We start from the raw sequence: 13,051 nt of genomic DNA, 5'->3' as shown, positions 1-13,051 counted from the left end.
CGGAGGGCAGGCACAGGGCTGGCTGGGCTGCAGCTGCTCCCGCTGACCCCGTCCTGGTCCTGGAGCCACTGCCCTGGGCCGGGCCCCACCAGCCCTCTACCTACCCGGGCCTCCCGGCCTAGAGGGCAGGGCTGCAGCTCTGCCTCCTGATGGGGGCACAGTGCCAGGCAATCAACAAACAACTCAGCGCGGCAGACAAAAACAACTGGAAAACGGAGTTAATTAAAAGGAGAGATCGTAAGATAATTGTTGGGACGAACAAGAACAAGAAACACTGCAGCTTAAATCTGATTTAAACTTAACTTCTTGACAGACGGTGAGGGAGCCTGGGTGGCCACTGCAGCACAGGGAGCAGAGCCGGCCAACTGCCCACGTCCAGGGACCTGCCATCGGCAGCCACCCCCAAAGGGCCAGGCTGAGTGGGCGAGCAGCAGGTCTGCGTTGCCAATTCTCACGACCACTCCAGATGTCACTTGCCCTTAACATCACCTGGGGGATCTTTTTACACTGAATACAATGGCTTGCAACTCCACAGGAACTGGAAGCAAACTGAGAACAAAGCCAGCCACAGCACAGGTGACATGGAAGGCTTCCCCAGCAAGTGACCAGCTCAGGCTTTTCTGAGCCAACAGATGAAGGGACCCAAGGGACTGCCAGTGCAGCCTCCCGAGTCACAAGTGGGGAAGTCAGGCTCAGGCAGGGTCCCTCAAGACGAGGCTCAGGGACCTCAACTCCTCGGGCCCTCCTCCTCCCGTTCTTCCCGTACCATGTGCCCTTCTGTTCTCCTTCACACGGCCTTTTGAAACAAAGTAGCCTGGCTCAACATTCTCTTAGTTACTTTGTAATACACTTGAAACAAGGTCCCTAAGCTGCCTACAGAAAACCTTGCAGAGAAATGGATCAGATCGCCAAGTCTTCTCTGGGCGCCTAGAAGTGGAACGAGCTGGATGAGACTAGAATTAGAGGTGGCAGAGCAGGGTCTGCACAGTCCAGCAGGGTGGGGCCTGGCACAGGGAGACCAAGCAGATCTGCCAGCCGGCCTCCGCCGTAGGCCCAGTGCCAGGTGGCCAGCAGGTGTTCTGGCCAAGGCCGCAGGTAGAGAGGCTTCATAAAACCACCCCAACCACCCCTGGAATGTCTGCTGTCTTACAGTTTGCTGCATCCACAACTTGTCATAAGGCACACTACTGGACCCCACACCCTCACCATCAAACGACACCCCCCTTCTGAGCTGGTGCAAAGCCTTTCAAGGGGAGCGAGGCTAAGGCGCCCCCGAGGCACCGAGGGGCCCTGTGCGGGGAAAGCTGAGGGCACTCCGTGCTCCTCTGGGCGGGGAAGCCAGCGGCAGCGGCCCCTAAGCCAGCCCGTGTCCAGAGAAGACTCCCTCTCAGCCGGTCTACAGCTTCCAGTCCAGCGCCCTGGACACGCGGAAACGGGAGGCAGAAGGAAGACAAATGAAATGAGAGAGCCCCTGACACTGCACCCTCGAATGTCCCATCCTCTCCAGAAACTCCAGTGTCAGCGCCAGCTCCAACTCTGCCTCCACTTTTAGGGCTGTCCCAGGGCGCCCACCAGGCCAAGGGCACCTAACGGACTGAGTTCAGTCGGCTTTCAGCTCCCCAAGGGCAAAGCTTCCGGGGTTTTCCCGCAGCCACTGCCCTGCAGCGTGAAGGTGGCAGCGCAGGCACAGCCAGGCCCTGCTGGCGCTCCAGTCTGGAGGGCCCTGAGCCGGTGGGTGCCGGAGAAGTCAGCTCCCCGCACCAGGGTTGCACAAGCACTTCAGTAAACCAGAGCCCAGGAATGGGGTTCTAAGCAGTGGTTTTGGCTGCAAAATCACAAATATGCTCTTTGAAGGCACAGGTCACTTAACAGGACTGAAAGGTCAGACACGGGCCATCTTTATGTTGATCTGTGTACACGGACTTGCTTTAAAAAGGGTTGAGGAACACTTTTCACCTCTGCTTTGAACGGCACCTGGGAGCACTTTGCCCTGAAATTCAACAACGCTGGTGCCCTTCTGCAATTCATCGAGAAACGTGAGGTTTGGGAGCGCTGCCCCCACACATCCGCAAGCCCCGAGGACACCTCCGGCTCAGGACCCGGGGGGCAGGTGTGCTGCACGAGCGGGCAGAGGCCTGACCCCAGGCAGTGAGCGGAGGGGCCGGGCAGGCACACCCTGCCACTCGGGACGGAAAGTTGGCTGGAGCTGGGAAGACGGCTGGTGTCTGTAAAAACGTTCCTCCCGGGGGAGCCTCTGGAGACAGGCTCCAAGATGCTTCATTCTTTTCCTTATTTGCGCCTCTGAAAAATAAGCTGTTTCTCCTCTTCTGAAATGGAATACGGGTCAAAACCTTCTACTGTGAATGGTGACCCAAAGAAAAAGGTCACCAGATCCAAAATATTTCTCGTTTGGCCAGTGGCCCAAAGTAACTCGAGTCTGTTTATTTGATTATAGCAGAGCTCTCCTGGGGGATAAAAAGCCTAATCCAATAGCACACTGGTCACGATTGTCTAAGCCCAGTGAAGAGGCCGGGGTGCAGGAAGCTTCTCGCTCCCTTGGTGGGTCCTCCTGGGTGCCAGCCCCTCCTCACCCCAGAGACAACAGCTGCCCACTGAGCTGTGGGGTCTCAAGCGTCTGTCCACCAGCGCCCCAAGCCCCCAGCGAGGCCTACTCCCAGAGAACAGACATCCTGCGAAGGCCTGCGAGCACCAGAAATGGGCTGAGAGTGCGGCTCAGGGTCCGCCCAAGTGGGGCTCCCAGCACCCCGGGACAGCTCCCCCTGCAGCACCCCACAGTGGCCCCGTGAGTGCAAAGGTAGCACCTGTTCTTGCCTCCACTACGTGGTCCTCCAGCAGCCACGAAACAATGACCACACTCGACGTCCCCACAGCCTTCCCTGGGTCATGGCATCTCCCAAGCTTTCACTCAATACCTGAACCGAGCCCACAAGCTCGCACCGCACTGACCCTTGCTTGCGCGTGAATACTAGCAGCTCCCCACTTTTCCTCCAGCTACACGCATCTGCTTAACCTTCACCAAACCTTCCCTAAATCCCAGTGCAGGGTGACGAGCTCGGCCCAGGCCACAGCGGGTCCCCTTCTTCTGCAGAAGGACCCACACTGAACACGTGACACACACTCCCGGGGCCACGTCCCATCGAGGCACCCTGCCTCACACAGACCCCCCTGAGAATTCCTGGGAGACCTGCACTCTGGTCAGCGCACTGGGGTCCACTTTAAGACATATCCCAATGTGCAGACCCCAGGTGGGAAAACTGCCCAACAAGACAGATGGAGAGGCAGACACAAGCCGGTGGCAGGAAGCCCGTGGCAGCGGGTGGTGCAAAATGGTGAAAAGGCAGAGGGAGGAGCAGCCAGCAGCAGGATCTACACACACTTCCCACGGCCGACCCCTCAGGGAGCAGCAGCTCCCCGGCCCAGCATGTCTATAAACAGGAGACTTCACTCTTTCCCAGAGAATCTCTGAAGACGCTAAACCATCTGAAGAAGCACTGACCACCCTCAGTGCTTCTAGAACTAGTGAGGGGGCCTTGGGTCAGCCCCTACCCATGGGGGAGCCGCCCCCCATCTCCTGGGTGAGCTCTGCCTCAAAAAAGCCCAAGGGAGACAGGCCCGAGAGCTCCTGCATCTGTGCCCCCTCCCAGCCCCCGGGGAGGAGGGGGTCTGAGCACATGATTCCTCTTCCCCCCCACCCCCCATCTCCCTGCTAGAAACAGAGGACTTGGGAACAGAAGAGGAACTATGGTGGTTTGGGCACAGGCTGTGGGCCAGCCTTTAGGGGGCCCCTCCCTCTGTGCCCCCAGGAGCTCCCAGCCTGAAGGGGGCCTCACCAGAGCGAGGTCAGCATGCAGACCTGCAAATGTCCTACTTGTACCTCTTGGCATGTTCCCTACGTCACCTGCAGTCCTTACCAGGACAAGGGAGTGTACGCAGAACCACGGTGACAGTTCCCAGGCAAGTTTGCCATCGAGGCACACGCAGCAGCAGAGTGGGCTGCCTGCATCTGACCGCCCGCCCGCCCGCTCACATGCAGCCTGAGCCACAGCAGCTCGGCCCCTGCAGGGGCCAGAAACTCCCCTGGGAAGGCCTAGCAGCCCCCTCAATCCCACTTCTTCTCTCGTCCACACTTCCCTCTGTTAAGTCCAACTATCGGGGAAGCAGAAGTAGCCGCCCTTGACAAACCACCACGCCAACCGTAAAACCAGCCAAGCTAAAGTGACAGTTGGTGCTGACTCCATGTTGTGACTCTGGCAGGGCTCTGCGTCAGTTAGTATTTCTCTCAGCCCTGGACAGAGCATCAGGCAGGCGCAGAGCGCGATCCCACGGACGTGAGCACCATGGCAGGGTATGAACAGAACTCCTGCCGCTGCAAATCACACACAAAGAGCATGACGATCATGGGACCAAGGCCCGCGGGCCGGCAGGAAGCCTGTCACAGACACACAGAAAATCCACTCACCTCGCTTTTTCTTCACGACTAATTTTAACAGGGAGGAGACATAAGCACAGCTAACAAACGCTTCCTTGCAGATATAATTTACAGCATCGTGACTCAGCTGCCCTGACGGCCTGACAGGTGATGTCACCTGGATGCATAACGGGGTTTTCATGAGGGAACAACCTGCACGCAGGGCAAGGACAGCGGGCTTCGTACCCCCCCAGCCGCCCGCCCCCACGGTCCCCCGACCAGGACCACCTCCCCTGGCCGCCTTCCTCCAAGGCCCTCCAAGCCCCAAGGGCCGGCCCCATTGATGCTTCCTTCGTACTGTGTCTGGATTTCCAAATCCCTTCCAGGGAACTGTCCCACGGCCAGGATGCCGGCCTGCTGGCCTAGCTGGTTGAACAACCAGTTAAAGGCAGTTAAGCACAAGTATGAAAATTATTTATGCATTTGGCTACAGAGGTTATTCTTTTGGGCATCTGGTAAGTCTAGCAAGAAAAACATTAGGCCATACATAAATGTTCACTGTGCCACCGGTCACCACGCCACCCTCTTCAAATGCAGCAGGCTTGCAGCTGGGCCGAGGCCACTCAGCTGGGACAGCTGGCGCCCTGGCGCTCAGACTGGCAGCCAGGCAGGACTCTAGCGGCCCCAGCAGCTATGGCCCCAGCAGACCGGCACTCAGGCCCCCAGGCGGTCCACGAGGGAGACCGCACAAGGGCCCTGGCAGGTGTGGGCTCCTCCACTCACATTTCTCTCCTCCTTCTCGCCCACAGGTGGTCACGCCCACGCTGCTTCAAGCCCAAGCTACTTCAACAGCTTTCTGACCGCCACCCCTCCATCCGGCTGCTCCCAGAATTCCAACTCTGCCAGCTGGATCTCGACTTCCTCCTCCAGTCCAGCCAGTCGCTCACCGGCCCCCTACCCCAAGCACCCAGCTTGCGCACGAGGAACCAACGTGCGGGGACGCAGAGGCCCACCGGAACCACCCGCTCGCTCACGACCACTGACTCCACAGCGTCGGCCGGGACAAGCAGCCCCCCCGCAGCCAGGCTGTGGCAACGCCTGTGCTCCGAGCGGCCCCAGCGCGCCTGCTGCTTCCTTCCTCCACCAAGCCCTCTGCCCCTCCCATTCCTCAAGGCAAGTGTGCCAACGTCCACACACCAAGTCCTCGTTTCCCCACGGGGACCGCAGTCTCCCTGGAGACCCCGAATCTTCCGCGGCTCTGAGGGTACACAGCTGCAGCTGACACTCTGCAAGGGCATCCTAGGAGCCAGCTACTATTCTAGACCTTTCTACGCAGAAACTCAAGCCTCGACAGTCCAGTGCAGGGAATGCTATCACGTACGGGCTCCAAGTGACAGATGAGGAAACGGAGGCACAAAAGGCCAAGTCACTGGCCTGCAAGACGCAGGATGCGAACCACAGGGCACAGAGCAGGACCCGGACAACAGCCCTGAGAGCAGGGCTTCCAATCCGCACCGCTCGGTGCACTCACCATCGCAAGGTCACTGGGCTGGGAAAGGGGCAGGAATGGGAGGAGAGGGCCAGAGCCCCACCTGAGTCTCGCGGTTGTGTTTTCTGTTATGTGGGGGGTTGTCCAGAACATGCCAGCCTGACATGCAGGTCATTTTGAGCAGAAATCAATTAAAGCCCAACAAACTCAGGAAGAGGTTTTTTGTTTTTTTACCTCCCCCTTTCCTTCTGAGAGATTCAGATAGAAACATCTGCCTCAGATAGGGAACCTTAGCACAATCACCTGAAGCATTTTCAAACTAGCAGAGACAAGAAGCGTCCAGGCAGGGGCCTGTCAGCCGGACGCCCCACCACTGCCCTGGGTTGCCTGGCGGGAACTTGGCATCTCTCGGCTATCTGTAAAATTGCCCATACTCACTTCTGAAATCTAAGACCCCGTTCCCCACCCCCTTCTCCTCTGTCCAAAATGACACATACGCCCATGTTTGCCTGTCTTTGGAATTTTCATGCTTATGTGCATTCCCCATACGCACCTATTAAAATTTGATTTTTCTCCTGCTAATTTGCTGTATGTTGTTTGAATGACTCAACCAGCCAGGAGAACTGTTCGAGGTTAGGGGAAGTACCCCACCCTGACAGGGGCCTCCCCCTGATCCAGACAAAGATGCCAGGCAGGCAGCTGGTCACAGGCTCCGTTAGGGACCGGAGTCAGAAACCTGGAGCAGCTCAGGGTGGAGGGCAGAGCAGGGTGACAGACAGGCGGCGAATGCACATGTGGTCTGAAGGGAGCAGGTGAGGGCCGCGCCTGCTCTTTTTTCTTTCTTTTTTTTTTTTTTTTAAAGATTTTATTGGGGAAGGGGAACAGTGTGTATTTCCAGGCCTTTTTTTTTTTTTTTCCAAGTCAAGTTGTTGTCCTTTCAATCTTAGTTGTGGAGGGTGCCGTTCAGCTTACAGTTGTTGTCCTTTCAGTCTTAGTTGTGGAGGGCACAGCTCAGCTCCAGGTCCAGTTGCCGTTGCTAGTTGCAGGGGGTGCAGCCCACCATCCCTTGCGGGAGTCAAACCGGCAACTTTGTCGTTGAGAGGACACGCTCCAACCAACTGAGCCATCCGGGAGCTCAGCGGCAGCTCAGCTCAAGGTGCAGTGTTCAATCTTAGTTGCAGGGGGCGCTGCCCACCATCCCTTGTGGGACTCGAGGAATTGAACTGCCAGCCTTGTAGTTGAGAGCCCACTGGTCCATGTGGGAATCGGACCGGCAGCCTTCAGAGTTAGGAGCATGGAGCTCCAACCGCCTGAGCCACCGGGCTGGCCCCGCACCTGCTCTTTTTAATGGAAGAAATTCACACTGAGCCTGAAGAAAAATCTTAGTTTGAAACAGTACTTATTTCACCTTCCATGCATAACAGACAACCATGCGAGTGAAGCGCAGAGTCAGAGAGACAGCACTGGACTCACTCCTTCCCTTCGAGACAAGCATTGTCATCATGGGCCACAGCGGGGAACAGGCTCCCGAGAACCACCAGGACCAAGCGGACTAAAGCTGCGTCCTCCTTATTAGAAGAGAGTGAAGAGCTGATTTTACAAACGGGTGGGACCCTGGGTTTTCCCCAGCCTGGGAGCTTGGCTGGCCTGCCAAGAAGCTGGCTGCTGACGCCCACAGAAGCAGAGCTGGAAAGAATTGCACGTCCTGTCTTGAGAGGAACTAAGTGGCCACGTGCCAGAGACCTGTGGGGTCCCCAGTGGCGGTGGCCGCTGCAGCGGGAACCTCCAGAGAGGCCGGTAGTGAATGCTGGGGAAAGCTGACAGCCCCAGGTCCTCCAGCCCCGCCAGGGAAACAAACTCAGGGCAAAGCAGGCCCTTCACAGACCCTCCAGCCCCTCTGAATCAGGACCCAGCCAAGTGCCATCTCCGCCTGGCGGGCTCGGAACAAGGTGGGGTTCAGGGGGCTCCTGGCTGCAGCTGCAGACCCTCGATCACAGGCCTACAAACACGCCATCCTTCATCAGTGAGCGTGAGCTGGCGGAGAACTCAACGCTGACAGCTAGGCAGCCCCCCCCCCAGAAAACCGTAAATAAACAAAACGTATATTATGATCCTGCATTATACTATATGTTACACACAATATACCATATACGTATAATTATGTATTATTTACCATACTATGTCATTAAAATACATTATGTTACGTTATATAATTTCTTATAATACACACACACTATGACATAGTGGTATAATATTACACCATCTATAACTGGATATACTTTAAGACTGGGCACTGTCCGTGCGCTGGCACACACGACTACGGGATTAACTACAGGGGCACATGAAGGGGTCTAACTCGGCAGCCCTCTTCCGGGAGGGACTTCGCAGGCGGACACCAAGTTCCCACAGACTGGACCTCCGAGCCTGACTTTTCCTCCTCCGCCAGCTCAGGCCAAGACATTCCATCCGCCACTCCCCAGTCTTATCTCAATGTGACATTGCTCAATTCTTTTGGAAGCCTTGGCTGTCTGTGGCTCTCACTGCTAATTTTAACTATCCTACATTTCCCCACACCGTGAACTGGGGCATCCCAATGTCACTGTCACAACAGTGTTGCAACAGTCACTCTGGGCGGCCTCCCGCCGGGCTGGTGCCCGCCAGACGCCCAGTCCCACTGGTAGTTGCTGCCCATCGTGGTCAGAACCAGGAGCCGCAACCACCACCCTTGAGGTTTCTCTCCAACCGCTCATCAGGGGGAGAGTCCTACCCAGGGCCAGCGCCAGCCCCAGTCCGCCGGCTGCCGGTGACCGCCAGGCCCAGCTCCCTGCCGTCATCCAGAGCCCAGGCACAGCCCCGGCAGCCCACCCTCCCGAACAGCGTTCCTCAGCTAAGGAGGGCCGACCCTGGATGGGGGTTAGGACACCCATCAACACTCCCTCAAGTATACAGAAAATGGGGTCCATGGCCCAAAAAAGGTTAAGAACTACCCAGTTAGGGAAATGGGTCAGGGAGACGTATACTCAGCCAGCTCAACTGGTTAATGGGATTTTTGCCTTGAGAGAATTATTACATCATGTTTTCATAATTTTTAAAAGTTGGTCCTTCCTTTGTAGTTTCCTTTAGAATTGAGTTGAGCAATTTAGGTTCATACAAAAAAAAAAAGGCATGTTGGAAAAAATAAAAAGATGGATTCTAAATTTAGGAAAAACTATAAGGGCCAGCCCTGGTTATTACAAGAGCTGAGAATTTTCTGGAGCTCATCAAATAGTCAGTGACGTCAGAAACTAAAGATCAAGCCACAATTTCTAGAACTGATCCTAAGAAACGTACAAAAGTATGAACAACTACAAGTAAAACGACGGGTGTTCTGTCAAAGAAAATACAGGCAGGCCAGCAAACAGTGGTGTCCAGGGCCAGGTCCCGTGAATGTTACTGGTTGTCTGGCCGGGTAATAATGAGCGTGTTTTGAACCTTCTGTGCAGTATTAGCTCATTCGTTTTAAAAGTAACCCAGGACACACTGAGCTGTAGAAAGACTGAGCAAGAAAAACCAGGTCAGCAGCACACCATCTCCCGTTTCATAACGAAAGCACAAGCCACACTCCAGATAAAACCTTAATCCGACTCACACACTGCATTTACACGCGGGGTCCGGCAGGGCCTCTCACGCTGGAGCCCAGGGAAGTGGGCGCCTCCCGGCTGTCCGCCCACAGAGCTGCCCGATGCTCTGCCTGGTGCTGGGCAGACAGGGATCTAACAAAGGCTGCCCTCCCCATCCAGCCCCCTCCCGGTGCTCGTACCACACACACCACGGCCAGAGGGCACAGACTGCCCTCAAGTTAATTCAAGGCTGCCCAGGAGACCAGGAGCCCACCTGCAATCCCATGAAAGAGGAACGTGGCCATGTACGTGGGACCTGAACACACGTGAGCACAGATGGGCCTGGAGGCACCGGCATGCCCCAAGCCCACTCAGCCTGCGTTTATCAGCTCCACTGGCCACTGCGGGGCCTTCCTCCTGCCGTCTCAAGACCAAGTTCCCAGAAACCCATAGCCATCAGCTCCCACCAGATGGAACCACGCCAGGCAGCGGGAGGCCCGGAGGCTGGTCCCACACGCAGGCCACCCCTTCTAGGTGGTTCCGGTCCCTGCTCCTCCCCAGGCCCGGGAGGAGTGCCACCCCCCCTTGCTGGTGTCCCGTAACCCTGCCCACTCCTCTGTGTGACCCTTTCTGACTCTCCTCACTCTACTCTTAGATGCCACCGGCTTCCTGGCCACAGAAGGCCGCCGCAGACACAGGGAGAGTATCCCCGCGTGACACTGACAGGCAGGGAGGCAGGCAGACACACGGGGGCTGAAGCTGTCAGTGATAAAAACCGTGACTCTAACAATTAGGAGGAATGACTCGTCGCTCTTGATCAGCTTTTTCTCCAATCAAGACCATCAGCCTTGAAACGGACCCTCAGCTGCAAATCGGGGTGAGTGTAAGCAGATTCTGGACTCCACGACACGCAGAAATAGGCAGCCATGCCCTAAGGGCCCAAACTCCACAGGAATCATCAAACACGGGGAGCAGACACCCATGATGTGCAGTCATCTGGGGACAGTGCAGAGAAAAGGGAACTCAAAGGCAGCTCCACAAAAACCAGACATTCAGGGCTATTTGATGCAAATTAGCAATTCACTGTGACGACATGACCTGCTTCTATCACATCCACAGTCCAAGAGGGACACGCACGGGGCCACAACAGCTCCACTGCACAGTCCAGCGTGTCACCTCGGGCTGAGGGGGTGCCCACAGGAGCCCTGGGTCCTCAGTGGCCTCAGCACAAACCCGTGGCCATTGTGCCTGTTTCTGGTGGGACCTAGGGTTCAGAGGTAAGCAACAGTGTGACACCATGGAGTCCCAAAGGCAGGTGTGGGGGCCAGTCCTGTAGGCCCTGGTCACCTGGCGGTTCGTGGCCTCAGCTGCCTCACCTGCCAGCCGCTGATGGGTTCAGCCCAAGGTCACGTGGCCGAGATTCCCGGTCACCACTCTCCAGTCCCCTGTCCCACCAATAAGGACATCTCATTTCAAATACGGGGCGAACGTGTCACAGGTGCTGTTTAAAGTTTCAATGTTTTCAGAAGCTGTGTGCGTACAGCACACGGCACGTGGCAGGTCCCACGGAACGCTCCCGAGGCCCCTACTGTCATGCAATGGCATCCGAGACAAAGAATCTGGTCTGGAGCACCCATCTGCCCTTGGTGCCACCGGGTGGGTGTTCAGACAGGTGGGGGCTGAACAGGCTCCAAGCAAGCAGCTCCAGCCTCACAGGCCGAAGCTCCTGGGCCGCCCCAGGCTCCCCCGCCACAATGAGACAGGCCAGAGACCCTGGGGAACGGAGCCAGGGAAGGCAGGCCAGGAGAGCAGCTGGGCGGGTCAGGGAGGGACAGCGTCTGGCAGGGGCATGGTCAGTCCACCTGTAAACGTGCCTAGGTCACACCTACCCAGAAGGCAGCTCCTTTGCCATCGACCAGCCTGTGGTCCGCACGGCGTCACGTGCATGTCCCCCACACACAGCCCAGAGCCCAGAGCCCAGAGCCCAGAGCCCTGCTCTGAAGCTGACAGGCTCTGGGAACAGCTCAAGGCTGCACACCAGACAGAGGTGCATTGGGGGATCCAGCCCCATCTCACCCGTCTCCCAAGCTATGGCACGGAGCCCTGCCCCTCCTGAGAGTCCAGGTGGCCAGCCTCTGACACGGCCACCGCCAAGCTCGGCAGTGCTTTTCCCTGGTCACATCACTGCTGGCAATCCAGGTGGAGTCGTCACTTATTAAAATAAATGCAGTTGAAGGTGCACCTCTACCATCCAAAGCAGCAACCACGTCCTCAGGCCCTGACGATCAGGCTTTGTTTCTCCCAAAGGCAGTTATAAGAGCCTCCACTTCCAAGAAGTCCTCCCTGAATAGCTGCACGTGAAGGTGGTAATAATTACGGTGCATGTTCGGCAAGCACTGCATTATCACCCTCGGTTATGTATTATTGTATTATTCTTCTGCTGTCGCCTCTCTGCTTAGGCCAAAACGGCTCGTTTCTCCCACTGTCCCTATACATTTTCTAGCATAGACATCCAATCAGGAGAAAGAATTCCAGATGAATTTCTTAAGGTCTCCAGGCCTCAGTTTTCTCATCTATAAAATGGGGATACCTCTGCTACCGTGCAGAGCGGTCAGCAAATTCAGTTAACTATGAATCTACCATGTTTCCCCGAAAGTAAGACCCAGCTGGACAATTAGCTCTAATGCATCTTTTGGAGCAAAAATTAATATAAGACCCGGTGTTACATTACACTACATTACATTATATTACATTACATTATACTATACCTGGTCTTATAGCAAAATAAGACCGGGTCTTATATTAATTTTTGCTCCAAAAGATGCATTCGAGCTGATTCCAGCTAGGTCTTATTTTCGGGGAAACACAGTAGGCGGCAGTTCACGCAAAGCCTGGCCCCTGGTACATACTCACGAGGGTCAAAGACGCAGGTGCCCATGGGACTCCTGTGGGGCTGCGAGGACCCCAGAAACGCTCAGAGAGGACAGACGATGCTTGGGCACACCGACACTCGGCGCGATGCCAGCAGGTTCTAAGGGTGACTCAGTTCATCAGAGCTCACCATCTGAGTCCTCCCAAGTTCACCACACTCTGCTGACAACGTGCCCAGCTCACAGTCACGGCCTCGGTAAGTTCAGCAACTGTTCCCTTTGGGTTCTTCCCGTCCAGTCCACCTGGTGTTGAGAAAGGGCAAACATCGCAGCTGCCCCTGTCCCTCTACCTGTGTTACTGAACCCAGGACATCACAGAGCGGTAGGCACTTCCTTCCCACCAGCCCTCGCCGTGAGCCATGTGGCCGGGAGAAGGCGGTGCTGGGAAGGTGGGCCTGGGAGCCCAGGCCAAGTGTGAAGGGTTCCAAGCTGAGGCAGGGCTGTGAGGGCAGAACAAACCCCCAGATGGACAAGGTTCTGAGAGCTCATGAGGAAATCCACAGGAAAATTGTTAGAAACTATTTTCCAAAACCGTGTGACAACCAGGCAGAAACCACGCCTGCACTGACTTGGCTGGCAGACTCCCCCACAGCCCCAAAGGACT

The 13,051-nt window shown here is 56.3% G+C and overlaps 1 protein-coding gene across 4 annotated transcripts in view; it reads right to left on the bottom strand.

Moving 5' to 3' along the window:
* Positions 1-13,051, bottom strand: part of SLC45A4 (solute carrier family 45 member 4) — a 69,230-nt gene that overhangs the window by 47,581 nt on the left and 8,598 nt on the right. For 2 of the 4 annotated variants that reach the window (XM_074317025.2, XM_074317028.2), the window contains exon 1: positions 5,213-5,509. The exons of the other annotated variants lie outside the window; for them this stretch is intronic. The gene's annotated coding sequence lies outside the window, so the exon portion shown is untranslated. Of the gene's footprint in view, positions 1-5,212; positions 5,510-13,051 lie in introns of those variants that run through there. 4 annotated transcript variants of the gene reach the window in all.

This window comes from Rhinolophus sinicus, chromosome 6, assembly GCF_057876585.1.
Source record: "Rhinolophus sinicus isolate RSI-liver-muscle chromosome 6, RSI-T2T, whole genome shotgun sequence".
NCBI classification, from domain to species: Eukaryota; Metazoa; Chordata; class Mammalia; order Chiroptera; family Rhinolophidae; genus Rhinolophus; species Rhinolophus sinicus.
This window is presented reverse-complemented; position numbering and strand designations above follow the sequence as displayed.